Source organism: Neovison vison, chromosome 10 (genome assembly GCF_020171115.1).
Source record: "Neovison vison isolate M4711 chromosome 10, ASM_NN_V1, whole genome shotgun sequence".
NCBI lineage: Eukaryota > Metazoa > Chordata > Mammalia > Carnivora > Mustelidae > Neogale > Neogale vison.
In genome coordinates, this window is record NC_058100.1 from 37568423 (window position 1) to 37582262 (window position 13840).

The 13840-nt window shown below is 39.5% G+C and overlaps 1 protein-coding gene across 3 annotated transcripts in view; it reads right to left on the reverse strand.

Annotated features, from left to right (window-relative positions):
• The window catches only part of RGS7 (regulator of G protein signaling 7), a 503370-nt gene that overhangs the window by 112173 nt on the left and 377357 nt on the right, over positions 1 to 13840 (reverse strand). The gene's annotated exons all lie outside the window — the stretch shown is intronic.

Below are 13840 nucleotides of genomic sequence, written 5' to 3' on the forward strand. Positions count from 1 at the left end.
GAAGAAAATCATTAAAATTCCTCACCTACTGATAAGCCCTTGAAACAGACAGAGTGGCCTTCCCCTGGGGACTTCACTGCCCTCACCTTGAGGTTTTGCTAAGGACAATCCTAGCCTGACCGACCCCCTACCCCCACAGGTCCGACCAGAATTCTGTAAGTCTACTATTTTAATAATTCCTTTAGGAAACTTTATCTCTAAACCTCCAAAATAGTGTTGAGAATCATTCCCAAGTATATGACCCACTGATAAACATCTAAAGGGTCTCACAAGATTTTTATTATTGGTAGTGAATAATCTTTTCCTCAGACAACTCCTCAAGGTCCTGGAGACCTCGCTTCCAAAACTCCTTAGAGACTTACATCATCCATAACCCCCTTTGTCCTCACCCACCACCGAGTCCTCCCTGCAAGGAAACAGCCTGAGGAACTGCCCTGAAGCCTGACAAATGCACAGTGATCTGTGAGTACAATGTGTTGTCACCTTTATTGTAACCACCGGGAGCTGCCCAAGGCTTTATAAAGAAACCGGAAAGCAACAGCAGGAGTTGGGGCAGCCTTAGAAAAATACTTCTTGGCTTAAAGAGAAATTTCTTTAACAAGAACCTGATACCTCAGACTTAGCATGAAAGCACAGACCAGGTCAATCACAGAAAATCCAGCTTGCTGGAACGCGCTCCATTACGGTGGCAGAAACGCAAAGGCAGGGCCCCTTTGGCATACTTGGTGGCCTGAGAAAAGTTGCGACCACTGAAGACTCTTGAACATCTCTGCTGGTTGCTACGCAACACTGGGATTCAGCTCTCTTCCTACTTAACTCACTCCTCAGTGTGTTCTAAATTTGGCCAATAATGAGGGGTGAGACCTTGGCCTGGCGAGTCCCGCCACTCTCTGGAACTCATCACGAGAGAGAAGGATGGACTGGATCCTCTCTCAGGCTCCCTCCAGCTCTGACATTTTATGAAGGAGGAGGATGATTTGTGCCAATATTTTTACTCTGAAGATGCCACAAATGCTTCAGGTGTTTTTAATGAATAATGAGCTCATTCTCATTGTTATATGGGGTAAATGGATTGTTTTTAGGACATAGTTTGGTTTTTTTTGCTTGTTTGTTTGTTTTGGCTAAACTAGTTCATGGTGACTATTTAATTTATAAAGTAGATTATAATATCAATACTACCCTTTATGACTACAGTAACTATAAAACAGTATAACTTTTCTTTTTTATTAAGAGAGATGTATGAGAGTCCATCATCTCCACAAATTAGGGGATTACTGCAATTTGGCTGAATCAGTGAAGATTTTTAACTTTTTCTAAATTTTGTGCTTTAAAATTTTAATTGTCCCAGAGCATTTGTAATTTTCAGAGATGAGTGACACTCCTATGGGTTTTAATGTTTTATCTTTCTTTCTAGATGCACCTCTGATCGTGTTCCAGGGCACAATAATGATAAAATGATAGCTTTGGGGAAAACATGTTGGAACATTAACATGTAAATTACGTTCTCATGTTTATGGTGAAATATATATAAAATTTAAAATCATGCAAGCCTTATTAGAATTCAGCTTGGATGCACTCTTTGTTTCTTTCCCCTTTTATCTAGGTCTGCCAACTGAGTGTGCCAGGTTCCTCTCCCTTTCCATTCTAGGCCACTTCCAAAGCTACAGGGAAATCGAGGGGAAAATAACCACCTCAAACTTTCCATGACACTGATGGTTGGACTTAGACACTCTCCAAAGGCCAGCGGACAGGGAGAACAATGGAAGAGAAACAACCAACTTTGCTTCCCATTTCTCTCAGAAGTTGATTCAGAGACTGTCCCATGATAAAATAGTAAAGGAACAAAATGAAATAAAAGCAGAAGCAAATAGACAGGAACAGCTTGCTCAGTAGTGATTAGTTCTTCCTTTTCCCTATAAAAAATCTGCTCTCTGGTTTCCAGTCTAGCATGTCAGCAGCTTGGAAATTGTTATTCCCATCCATCCTCACAAAACTGAAAAAAGATGAACAGAGTCAAAACCAGCTGTTTCTCCCTACATCCATCCGGGAATGGAGACCAGAGGGGGAATCCCTGCCCCCAGGCTGGAAGGACGGACAGACACATATGGAGAATCAAATCACGACTCCCTGGAGCAGAAACCTCCCTGCGGGATAGGAAAACTAAAACTAAGTGACTTACTGCTGGAGGCTCAAGTGTGAAAAAGCTAGAGCATTAAAAACTCCAAGGGGTGGGGGTTAGTGTTGGGGGAATATCACCCATTTGTGAGTTTTACCCCTGCCAACTTCACACAGTGAGGATCTCAGAAAATCCCCTCATGCTTCCAACAAGAGGAGGGAAACAGAAACCATCTGAAAATACACCCAGGACATTCTGTTCTTCTTCTTCTTCTTCTTTTTTAATGTTATTTATTTATTTAACCGGGTGGGGGGGCAGAGCACAAGCATGGGGAGGGACAGGTAGAGAGAGAGGAGGAAGCAGCCTCCCCGCTGAGCTCTATCCCAGGACCCTGAGATCATGACCTGAGCCAAAGGCAGAGGCTCAACCCACTGAGCCACCCAGACACCCACATTCTGTTCTTCTTTTAACAAAGCTTTCCTCAGGGGAGACCATACTACGGTATCTGATAAACTGGGGTTATACCAGGGTCTAAACCACCTGGAACAAGGGAATTACCGAAGAAAAGACCGCCAGCCTCGAATTTGTTACTGCAAGATTGTCTTTCAAAAGTGAAGAAGAAATAGAGATTTTTCTGTGACAAATAAAAACTGAGGGAATTTGTTGTCAGCAGACCGGCCTGATAAGAAATGTTAACAGAAGTTCTTCAGAGAAAAGGAAAGTGATACAGATTGAAACTCAGATCCAAAAAAGAAAGGAAGACTTTTAGAGAAGGAATCAATGACGGAAAAACAAAATGTTTCATATTTCTTATTCTTAGCTGATCTAAAAGATAATCATTTGTTCAAAATAGCAATAGCAAGGGTCTAGTCAGTGATTATAGCTTATACTGAGTGAAGGGAGTGACAGCACTATTGTGTGACTGGGAGGAACAAGTGGGGTTGTTCTCTCATGAGGTGCTTCCATTACTCGTCAAGTGTCTAGTGTTCTCTGCAAGTGGTCTTAGATTGGTTGTAAATGAATATTTAAAACCCTAGGGAAATTTTTAAACAACTGAAAAGTATAGCAGGGGCACCTGGGTGGCTCAGTCTTGAAGTGTTGGCCTTTGGCTCAAGCCATGGTCTCGGGGTCCTGGGATGGGGCACCGCATTGGGCTCCCTACCTGGGGAGGGAGGGGAAAGCCTGCTTCTCTCCCTTCCTCTGCCTGGATACTCCCCCTGCTGTGCACTCTCTGTCAAATAAATAAATAAATAAAATCTTAAAAAAAAATAAAAAATGATAATATAATTGATACACTAAGAGAGATGAGAAAAGGAATCATATAAAATGCCCAATTAAAGCCAGAGAAGTTAGAAAATGAATAGAAGTCAAAAAAGGATATAAATAGGAAATAGTTACAAATGGGACAGATATTAATCCAACTATATTAACAATCACCTTAATGTGAATGTTGTAAATACGCCAATCAAATGACGAGGACTCTGTCAAATGACGAGGACTCTGGAAGTACTTGAGGCAAAACTGAGATACTTCAAGGAGAAAAAGGCAAGTACTATATGATTAAAGACTTCGACAGGCATCTATCTCTAGCTGACAGCTCCACCGGCCAAAAAATTGGTAAAGACAAGCTGAACAGAAGAGTTCCATCAATCAGCTGGATCTAACTGACATTTATACAATACTCCATCCAACAACAGAAGAATGTACAACCTTCTCAGGTTCCCATGGGACATGTCACACCAAAATAGACCATGTTCTAGGCCAAAAGACACATTATAATAAATTAAAAAAAAAATAGAAATCTTACAAAGCATGCTCTCAGACAACAATGAAATTAAACCAGAAATCAATAACAGAAAGATTGCTAGAAAGTCCTCAAATGCTTGCAATTAAACAACACACTGGTGGTGGGTATTAAGGAGGGCACGTATGGCGTGGATCACTGGGTGTGGTGTATAAACAGTGAATGCTGGAACACTGAAAAGAAATAAAATAAAATGGGAAAAAAACACTTATAAATAACATGTTGTCAAATGAATCTTGAAACATTAAAAAAATATTTTCACTAAAGGACAATAAAAATACGAGTTAACATAATCTTAAATGCAGTGAAAAGTGTGCTTAGAGGGAAATTTGTAACACTGAATGCATATATTTAAGAAAAGATCCGAAACCAATAAACTGAACTTCCAATATAGGAAATGAAAAAAAAAAAAAAAAAAAGAACAAATTAAATTCAGAGCAAGCAGAAGAAAAGAACTACTAAAAAATTACAGCAGAAATCAAGGAGTTCAAAAACAGGAAACCAAAAAAGAAATTCAACAATATCGAAAGCCGGTTCTTTGAAGAGATCAATATTGATAAACTTCTAGTTAAGCTATGAAAAAACAAAGAAGTCACAAATTATTAATGTAAGAAAAAAATGGCAATCACTACATGGACATTGGACATGTAGATACATAGACTTTGAAAAGATAGTAAAAGGACATTTAAAAAAACTATAGGGGCACCTGGGTGGCTCAGTGGGTTAAAGCCTCTGCCTTCGGCTCAGGTCATGATCCCAGAGTCCTGGGATCGAGCCCCACATTGGGCTCTCTGCTCAGCAAGGAGCCTGCTTCCCCCTCTCTCTGCCTGCCTCTCTGCCTACTTGTGATCTCTGTCTGTCAAATAAATAAAATCTTAAAAAAAAACCCACACAACTCTCGTCTTCAAGTTTGATAACCTATGTAAAATATACCAATTTTTAAAAGACACAATATACGAAAAGTCACAAAAGGAGAAAAAGATAATCTGAATAGGCTTATATCTATTAAACAAGTTGAATCAATAATTGATAACCTACCAGAACAGAAAGTACCAAGCTAAGATGTTTTCACCAACTCCTCACAATTACTTCAGAAAACAGAGGCAAAAGGAGTCATTCCTGATATTCTATAAGTTCAGTACTAGCCAGTTAATGAAACCCATCACATCAATAGACTAACATATAAAAACTGTATGATCTTATCAACAAATGCCAACAAAGAATTTGACAAAATCTAGCACTCATTCACTAAACACAGACACACACACCCCAAAAGCTCTCAACAAACTAGGAATAGAAGGAAACTTTCTCAACTTAGTAAAGAACATCTACAAAAACCCTAATATATAATACACACACACACACAAATGGAAATAGAAATCAAATATATAGGACCATTGATATTAACATAAAAATGTAAATAGTGTGCTAAAAAAAGAGAAAATACTTAGGTAAGAATTTAACAAAATGGGTACCAGATTTTTTGCCAGTAATATATCATTTATAAATAAATGATAACATATCGCTTGACTAATAATGCAAAATATTATTATGTTGACTTCTAGCCAATATAAAATTATTTTTTTATATTTATTTTATTTTTAATGGAAAATTTTTAAAGCATAGTGACACACTATATTATTAGTTTCAAGTGTATGAAATAATGAATCAAGTTTAAACTTTATGTTATATTCACCACAAGTATGGCTACCATCTATCACCATACATCACTATTAGAATACCACAGACCACTTCCCTATGCTGTACCTTTTGTTCTCATGACTTATTCATTCTACAACTAGAAACCTGCACCTGCCAGTGCTCAGCAATAAGAAAGAATGAGATCTTGCCATTGACGATAACATAGATGGACCTAGGGGCATTATGCTAAATGAAACAAATGAGACAGGGTGAGACAAATGCCAGACCTTTACTAAAAACAGTACACAATGCTGATGAAAAATACTGGAGAAAGAACTAAATATGGAGAGATAACCCATGTTCGTGGATTGGAAGATTCAATATTGTCAAGATGTCAATTCTTCTCAGCTTGATCTGTAATCCCGTCAAATCCCAGCAGGTTAGTTTTGTGGATAACAAAAGACTGATTCTTAAGTTTATGTAAAAAGCAAAGATGCAGAATATGTAACATAATACTGAAGGATAAGTACCAGGTTGGAGGACTGATGATACCCAATTTCAAAAACCTATTATAAATTTACAGTTATCAAAACCCTATGACATTGGTGAGGGAATAGACAATGTATCAATGGAACAGAAGAGAAAGCCCAGAAATAGACCCACACAAATACAGCCAACTGCTATTTGACAAATGAGCAAAGGCAATTCAATGGAGGAAAGATAGTCTTTTCAATAAATGGTGTTGGAACAGCTGGACATCCACTTGCAAAAGAAAATAAAAATGAAATTCAATTCAGCCCTTACAACTTTCACAAGTTTTAACTCAAAATGAGTCATAAACCTAAATGTAAAAAATAAAACTATAAATTCCTTAAAGAGAGCATAGGAGAAAATCTAGGTGACCGTGGGTTTGGTGATGACTTTTTAACATAAAAACCAAAGCACAATCTATGAAAGAAAAAAAATTAATAAGTTGGCCTTCATTAGAATTTAAAACTTATTTGTAAAAGACACCACTCAAGAATGAAAACAGAAGCTGCAGACGAAGAGAAAATCTTTGCAAAACATATCTGATGAGGGGCTGATATTCACAACATGCTAAGAATTCTTAAATTCTTCCAGTAAAGAAAACTTCCAGCAAGAAAATAACAACCCAACTAAAAGGTGAGCAAAAATCTGGACAGTCACCTCAGCAAAAAAGATGGATACTTGGCACATATGCATATGAAAAAATATTCATATGAAAAATATTCATATGCACATACACATATGAAAAAATAGTATGTTACTGGGGAATTAAAAATTACAACAATGAGACACCACATCTATTGGAATTGCTAAAATTCAAAATACTGTAGCAATAAATACTGGCGAGGAGCTCTCATTCATTGCTGGTCAGCATGTAAAATGGTACAACCACTATGGAAATATTTTTTACTTTATTTAACAAAACTAAACATAATCTTATCATATAATCCAGTAATAGCTCTCTCAAAGATTTCTCTGAATGAGTTGAAAACTAATGCCCACACAAAAACTGAATACTAGTGTTCTAGTGTTTACAGCGGCTTTATTCGTAATTACCAAATGTGGAAGCAGCCAAGATGTTCTTGAGCTGGTAAACGGATAAACAAGCTGGTATACTCATACAATGGACTACTATTGCATGATTAAAAAGCAGTGAGCCATCCGATTATGCACGGACATGGAGGAATCAATGTACGTAACTGAGTGTCAGAAGCAGTCTGAGAAGGCGGCCTACCGGATGATCCCAGTTATATGACTTTCTGGAAAAGAAAAAACTATGGATATGGGAAGACGTACAGTGGTTGCCTGGGGTTCAGGAAGGAAAAGGGAGGGATGGATAAGTAGAGCACAGGGAATCTTTAGGGTAGTTGAACTATTTTGTAGGACACGGTAATGGTGGATACATGTGATTACATTTGTAATACATTTGTCAAAACTCCTAGAGTGTACGACACAAAGATTAAATGCTAACATAAACTATGGATGTTAGTTAGTAATAATGCATCAATATGGGTTCATCAATAGAAACGAATGCACCGCTCTAATGTAAGGTGTTAATACAGAAGCGTGTGAGTAGGGCTGAGGTGGTTTATGGGACTGCACATTCTGTTTAATTATTTTATGCCACTCCAACACTAGATATTTAAAAAAAAAATCTCTTCTCTAACTAACAGCCACTAACATCTGGCCTCAAAAATAGATACACCAGGATAGATTCGTAAAAAGTGAATGATAGAGACTTTGGGAGTTCTACGGAGGACTGTGAAGTAGAATTGCAAAGTCTCTTAAATTAAAGCTCTTATAAAATAAACAACATATAAATTAAGTTTCCAAAAGAATGAAGCTGAAGCACCTCCCTTTCCCCTCTACAATTTCATTAATGGGAATGGATTCATTGGAAAGCTTTGCAATGTTTTAGGTCAAAAACTAAATTATGCCGAATAGCAGTGGTGATAATGGACATCCCTGCCGTGTTCCTGACCTTAGTGGAAGAATAAATATTGTGAAAATGTCTATGCTACCTAAAGCAATCTACACATTTAATGCAATTCCTATCAAAGTACCATCCATCTTTTTCAAAGAAATGGAACAAATAATTTTAAAATTTATATGGAACCAGAAAAGACCTCGAATAGCCAAAGGGATATTGAAAAACAAAGCCAAAGTTGGTGGCATCACAATTCCGGACTTCAAGCTTTATTACAAAGCTGTCATCATCAAGACAGCATGGTACTGGCACAAAAACAGACACATAGACCAATGGAACAGAATAGAGAGCCCAGAAATAGACCCTCAACTCTATGGTCAACTAATCTTCGACAAAGCAGGAAAGAATGTCCAATGGAAAAAAGATAGCCTCTTCAATAAATGGTGTTGGGAAAATTGGACAGCCACGTGCAGAAAAATGAAATTGGACCATTTCTTTACACCACACACAAAAATAGATTCAAAATGGATTAAGGACCTCAATGTGAGAAAGGAATCCATCAAAATCCTTGAGGAGAACACAGGCAGCAACCTCTTAGACCTCAGCCGCAGCAACATCTTCCTAGGAACATCGCCAAAGGCAAGGGAAGCAAAGGCAAAAATGAACTTTTGGGATTTCATCAAAATCAAAAGCTTTTGCACAGCAAAGGAAATAGTGAACAAAACCAAAAGACAACTGACAGAATGGGAGAAGATATTTGCAAACGACATATCAGATAAAGGACTAGTGTCCAAAATCTATAAAGAACTTAACAAACTCAACACCCAAAGAACAAATAATCCAATCAAGAAATGGGCAGAAGACATGAACAGACGTTTCTGCAAAGAAGACATCCAGATGGCCAACAGACACATGAAAAAGTGCTCCATATCACTCGGCATCAGGGAAATACAAATCAAAACCACAATGAGATATCACCTCACACCAGTCAGAATGGCTAAAATCAACAAGTCAGGAAATGACAGATGCTGGCGAGGATGCGGAGAAAGGGGAACCCTCCTACACTGTTGGTGGGAATGCAAGCTGGTGCAACCACTCTGGAAAACAGCATGGAGGTTCCTCAAAATGTTGAAAATAGAACTGCCCTATGACCCAGCAATTGCACTACTGGGAATTTACCCTAAAGATACAAACGTAGTGATCCAAAGGGGCACGTGCACCCGAATGTTTATAGCAGCAATGTCCACAATAGCCAAACTATGGAAAGAACCTAGATGTCCATCAACAGATGAATGGATCAAGAAGATGTGGTATATATACACAATGGAATACTATGCAGCCATCAAAAGAAACGAAATCTTGCCATTTGCGACAACATGGATGGAACTAGAGCGTATCATGCTTAGCGAAATAAGTCAAGCGGAGAAAGACAAATATCATATGATCTCCCTGATATGAGGAAGTGGTGATGCAACATGGGGGCTTAAGTGGGTAGGAGAAGAATCCATGAAACAAGATGGGATAGGGAGGGAGACAAACCATAAGTGACTCTTAATCTCACGAAACAAACTGTGGGTTGCTGGGGGGAGGGGGGTTGGGAGAAGGGGGGTAGGGTTATGGACATTGGGGAGGGTATGTGCTTTTGGGTAAATTGGAAGGGGAGATGAACCATGAGAGACTATGGACTCTGAAAAACAATCTGAGGGGTTTGAAGTGGCGGGGGGTGGGAGGTTGGGGTACCAGGTGGTGGGTATTATAGAGGGCACAGCTTGCATGGAGCACTGGGTGTGGTGAAAAGGTAATGAATACTGTTTTTCTGAAAACAAATAAATTGGAAAAAAAAATAAAGAGACAAGTAAAAAAAAAAAAACAAAAAAAAACTAAATTATGCCTACTTTTATAAAAGTGAAGATCTCTCATTTTCCCTAGCATCCTGAATTCTCCATTTTTAAATATTCAATATACAATAATGTAAAGCACTGTTATTTCGCCAGTCACCCGACATTTAAGACACAGTTCTGAAGCTGTAAATGCTATTTGGTTTTGCTTCTGTGTTGACTTCACAGTTCTTTTAAATTGGTTCATTGTGTATTTGATCTCTCTGATTAATTATACATTCCTCCCCAAAACACAGAACTTTTGATATAGCAATCTTTCTATCAAAGGTAACCGAGCAACTTAAAATCTGTCCCTGAAGGAAAAATTACTATTTATATCGAAACTGCTGTGATCATTTTCATCAGCAAAGAATTAATTGCTGTGATTGGCCAGCTGGAACACTTTCTTCTGCTGGCCTCTTACTGTATCTATGAAAAGTGTATGAATTCTCAGTTTCTTTTTAATATTATTTTAGCATGATTTTGAGAAGCGGCATTTAGTGTTATCTAGTTCGTAAGGGGCGGTGGGGATCAAAAAGTACACTCTGTCTTCATAGGCCTGAAAATCTTCACCTCATCCTGGAGGAAGGACAGACCTTTGGTTGGATACTTTCTGAGGCACAAATCGTCGTCCTACAACCAAAAGCGAAGTTCTCAGTAATTTCCATTGTCCTAAGGTCTGTCTGCGACTGTCATGTGTTGGTCTCAGTTACATTACCCCTAGGATGACATGAGTGAGGTACGTCCCTAGGCGGCAGAAGTGAAGGGAGTGCCAAAAAGACCCTTAACAATCAGGAAAAAAAATTACTTAAATATAATATTAGAAGAATAAAAATTAGTGCAAACAAATTTTGAACAGAAGACAGAAATACTAAATAAGAAAGGCTCCAAGAGAGCTAGGATTGGGTGGGTGAGTCATCCAGCTAGAATCAGCTCCTGTCTTTCCTGGAAATCCTGATTACTTGGGGTTCTAGTCCTTTTTGGACACTGGAGACTCCGCCCTCGGAAGGGGGCTGTCTGAACGTATGTGCCTAGAGACGGCAGTAAAAATCCCGTCACGGCTTCTGTTTCAGTTCGCAACACTGCTGCTGTGCTAATACTTCTCAGAACAGTTCTCCTGAGCTACCCTGGGCCTTGTCCTCTGGCCCTTACCGTGAGGCCTCTGTGCTGGGGCATTCTTGACGCAGGCCTGCTTGCGGAAGTCTATTCCTGACTCCATTTTAACGGTCTTGGACTGGAATGCTTTTTGTACTTGGGTGAAAAATACCACAAAATCTCCCCTAACTTGACCTTCAGAGAACGGTGTTCCTAGCTATGCAGCCCTGCAGTCCGCACTGCCTTGCCTTGGGCACAACACATGATCAATGTGTTCTATTTTCCTATGAGACCAAGGTAAGCATGGAAACGTGTTTCTCCGTGTAAAGTGATCTGTAAAAAGTTTTATGTTCTGCAGAACCTCCTTGGTAAGTTCAGCCTGGTGATGGAAACAGAGCCTGGGATCCTAATACAGGCAAAGAAAACATGCTTTAAGCTAAGTGCTTTAGGCATGAAACTCCCGCCAGCCCCCAGGTCGTCTTACGAAAGACACAGTCTAAGTAACCACCGTGTTTTGGCTCCACAGCCCAATGGCATCAATATCACCTTTATAAACAGGGATCCCCATTTCCTACCAGTGTTCTTTAAACACACGGTGGTAGGGAATTCAAAGCTGGGTCATTTGTCTTGCTGCTGTGACTTACGTGTGCTTGAGGAGAAAAATGAAAAAGACGCAGCATCATCGCCTGCAAGAGTGGTACGACTCCGAGATCATCATTGTGTCCTTCCGGTCTTTCCCCCCCATAATCTGCTACTGAATAACTGCTTTATTCTTCACTTGTGTATAATCCAAGCAACCTGGATCCAAGCCAGTGTATGTTCATTCAGGACCAAAAAACCCCAAATATAGTAATTCAAGGCTACATCTACGGTTAGTGAACAAATTTCAGGTGCTCCAGCTGTGGGTATAAAGTAGAGGAGGACTCCCTCTCTGACATGCACGCGGCAGGAGTTAGTGGGAAAGTGAATGACTCTGATCACTGTGAGATGACTGGCTTGGAGGAATGTTCTGGAACTGATCTGCTGTTAGGCCACGCCATCTCCTCAGGCTTCGCGCTGGACCATCAATCTACTGTGAAATGAAACACTAACTAGGGAGCACTAACATATTTGTGGAAAACACGAAAGATGTGCAGAGAAAACGTGGAGAAGAATTTGCTTTTCTGCAAGGAGCAGAGGCAATGTACGGGCCAGGCAATAACGACGAGGAGCGTGAAACAGTTCCGATTTACTGAATATGAGAGAAGCGATTCCAGCTCCCTCAGGCATGTTAATTTGGATTATTTAGACAACTGAAGGAAGTCAGTATTATTATTTCTGCTTGAAAAGTGAGCAGACTGGGTCTCAGAAATGGTGCGGGTCTCAGCCAAAGTCACACAGTTGGCGTGAGGCTGCGAAAGCATTGGAGGTCAGATCCGTCTGGCCTGCCAGCATGTGGGTCTTTCTCTCTGGCCTCCTTCTCAGCCGTCCAACCGTTTCCTCCACTACAATTCCATACTTTTTAGTGAGACAGCTCTCAGGCGATATCCCAGGTTGGGCAAAATCTCCACAGAGTTCTCCAGCTCAGACCCCATACGCCAGCAGCCATTTCTAGAAACACCTTCTTTCTCTAAGGGCCTCAGTTTTGAAGAACGTGTACCATGAATGAATAAATCAGCCTTCTCACTGCTGGAATCAACTATTCTATTAATTTATAAATATTCTAGTGTTGGGGTTGTTTTCCATGTTAGTTTGAATCTTTGACTGGCACCTGATCAATCTCGGATGAACTATGAAACTCAAGTTTCCGAGATGACAAAAATGAAGGAGTGCTCCATTGGTTTTCAAGGATTTTTCTACGGTCTTCTTACAAACATGTCTGTCCAAGAGCAATGCTAAAGAAAGCCAGACGGCTACAAAGCTTCTCACTGCCCTTGCTCATGCCGGCCCTCTGCCTCAAATGGGTTCCCTGCATTGTCTCCTGACAAATCTCCCCTCCTCCTTTAAAAACCAATTTAAATGGTTCTCAGCTCTTCTGTGAAATCAGCCTGTGATGTCTGAAGTAAGGCCAGTCCCCATGACCTTAAACTTGTACCTAATGCTGCAGACGCCCTGTTACAGTCACTCAGCACTCCACAGGAACTCCTTCTGTATCATTCTTTCATCTCATCTAGCCTATGAGTTTCCCAACCATGTGGAGTCAGAGTCACCTTGTAACTCCAGTACCTCCAAACAGCACTTGACATAGGAAAAAGTCCTCAATAAATATTCGCAGAAATGACATTTTAAAAACATTCAGTTTTACCCTTGAGGAAAATATGAAAAGATGGGTACTTGTTAGGGGCCTATTTCCTTGAAAGGCTTAACTAAAATCATGGTTGTTGAAAGAAGTTCATTCTAATTTCACTGAACGTGACTTATGGTTAAGCTTCCTCTTGTATCTTTCCTTTTCCTTGCCTCTCCATGTTTAACATACCTTCTGCTTATAGAATCAGAGGGTGCCTGAAATAACAGTGAGAAACATGGAGCCCCAGAAAATCAAGGGATTTACCACAAATCACAAAGCTAAGTGAGAGAGGAAAGTTGAACACTCTGGAATTCTGAGCCCCCTTGTTACTCTTTCTAGCAGACCAAGATGCTACAGAAATAATAATAAAAACTTTCTAAGCTTGCTTATTGCTCTTTAACCTATTCAGAAGAAACTTTCTTTCTTTCTTTCTTTTTTTTTTTTTTTTAATAATTTCATGGGGCACTAAACCCTGGAAAAATTTGCCACCAGGTTTGTGACTAACCCTTTTCAAACGAAGCCATCCACAATTTAATGTTAGAAATATTGATCCCATACTGATAGCCCTGGTTTTCTTTTCTCTGTT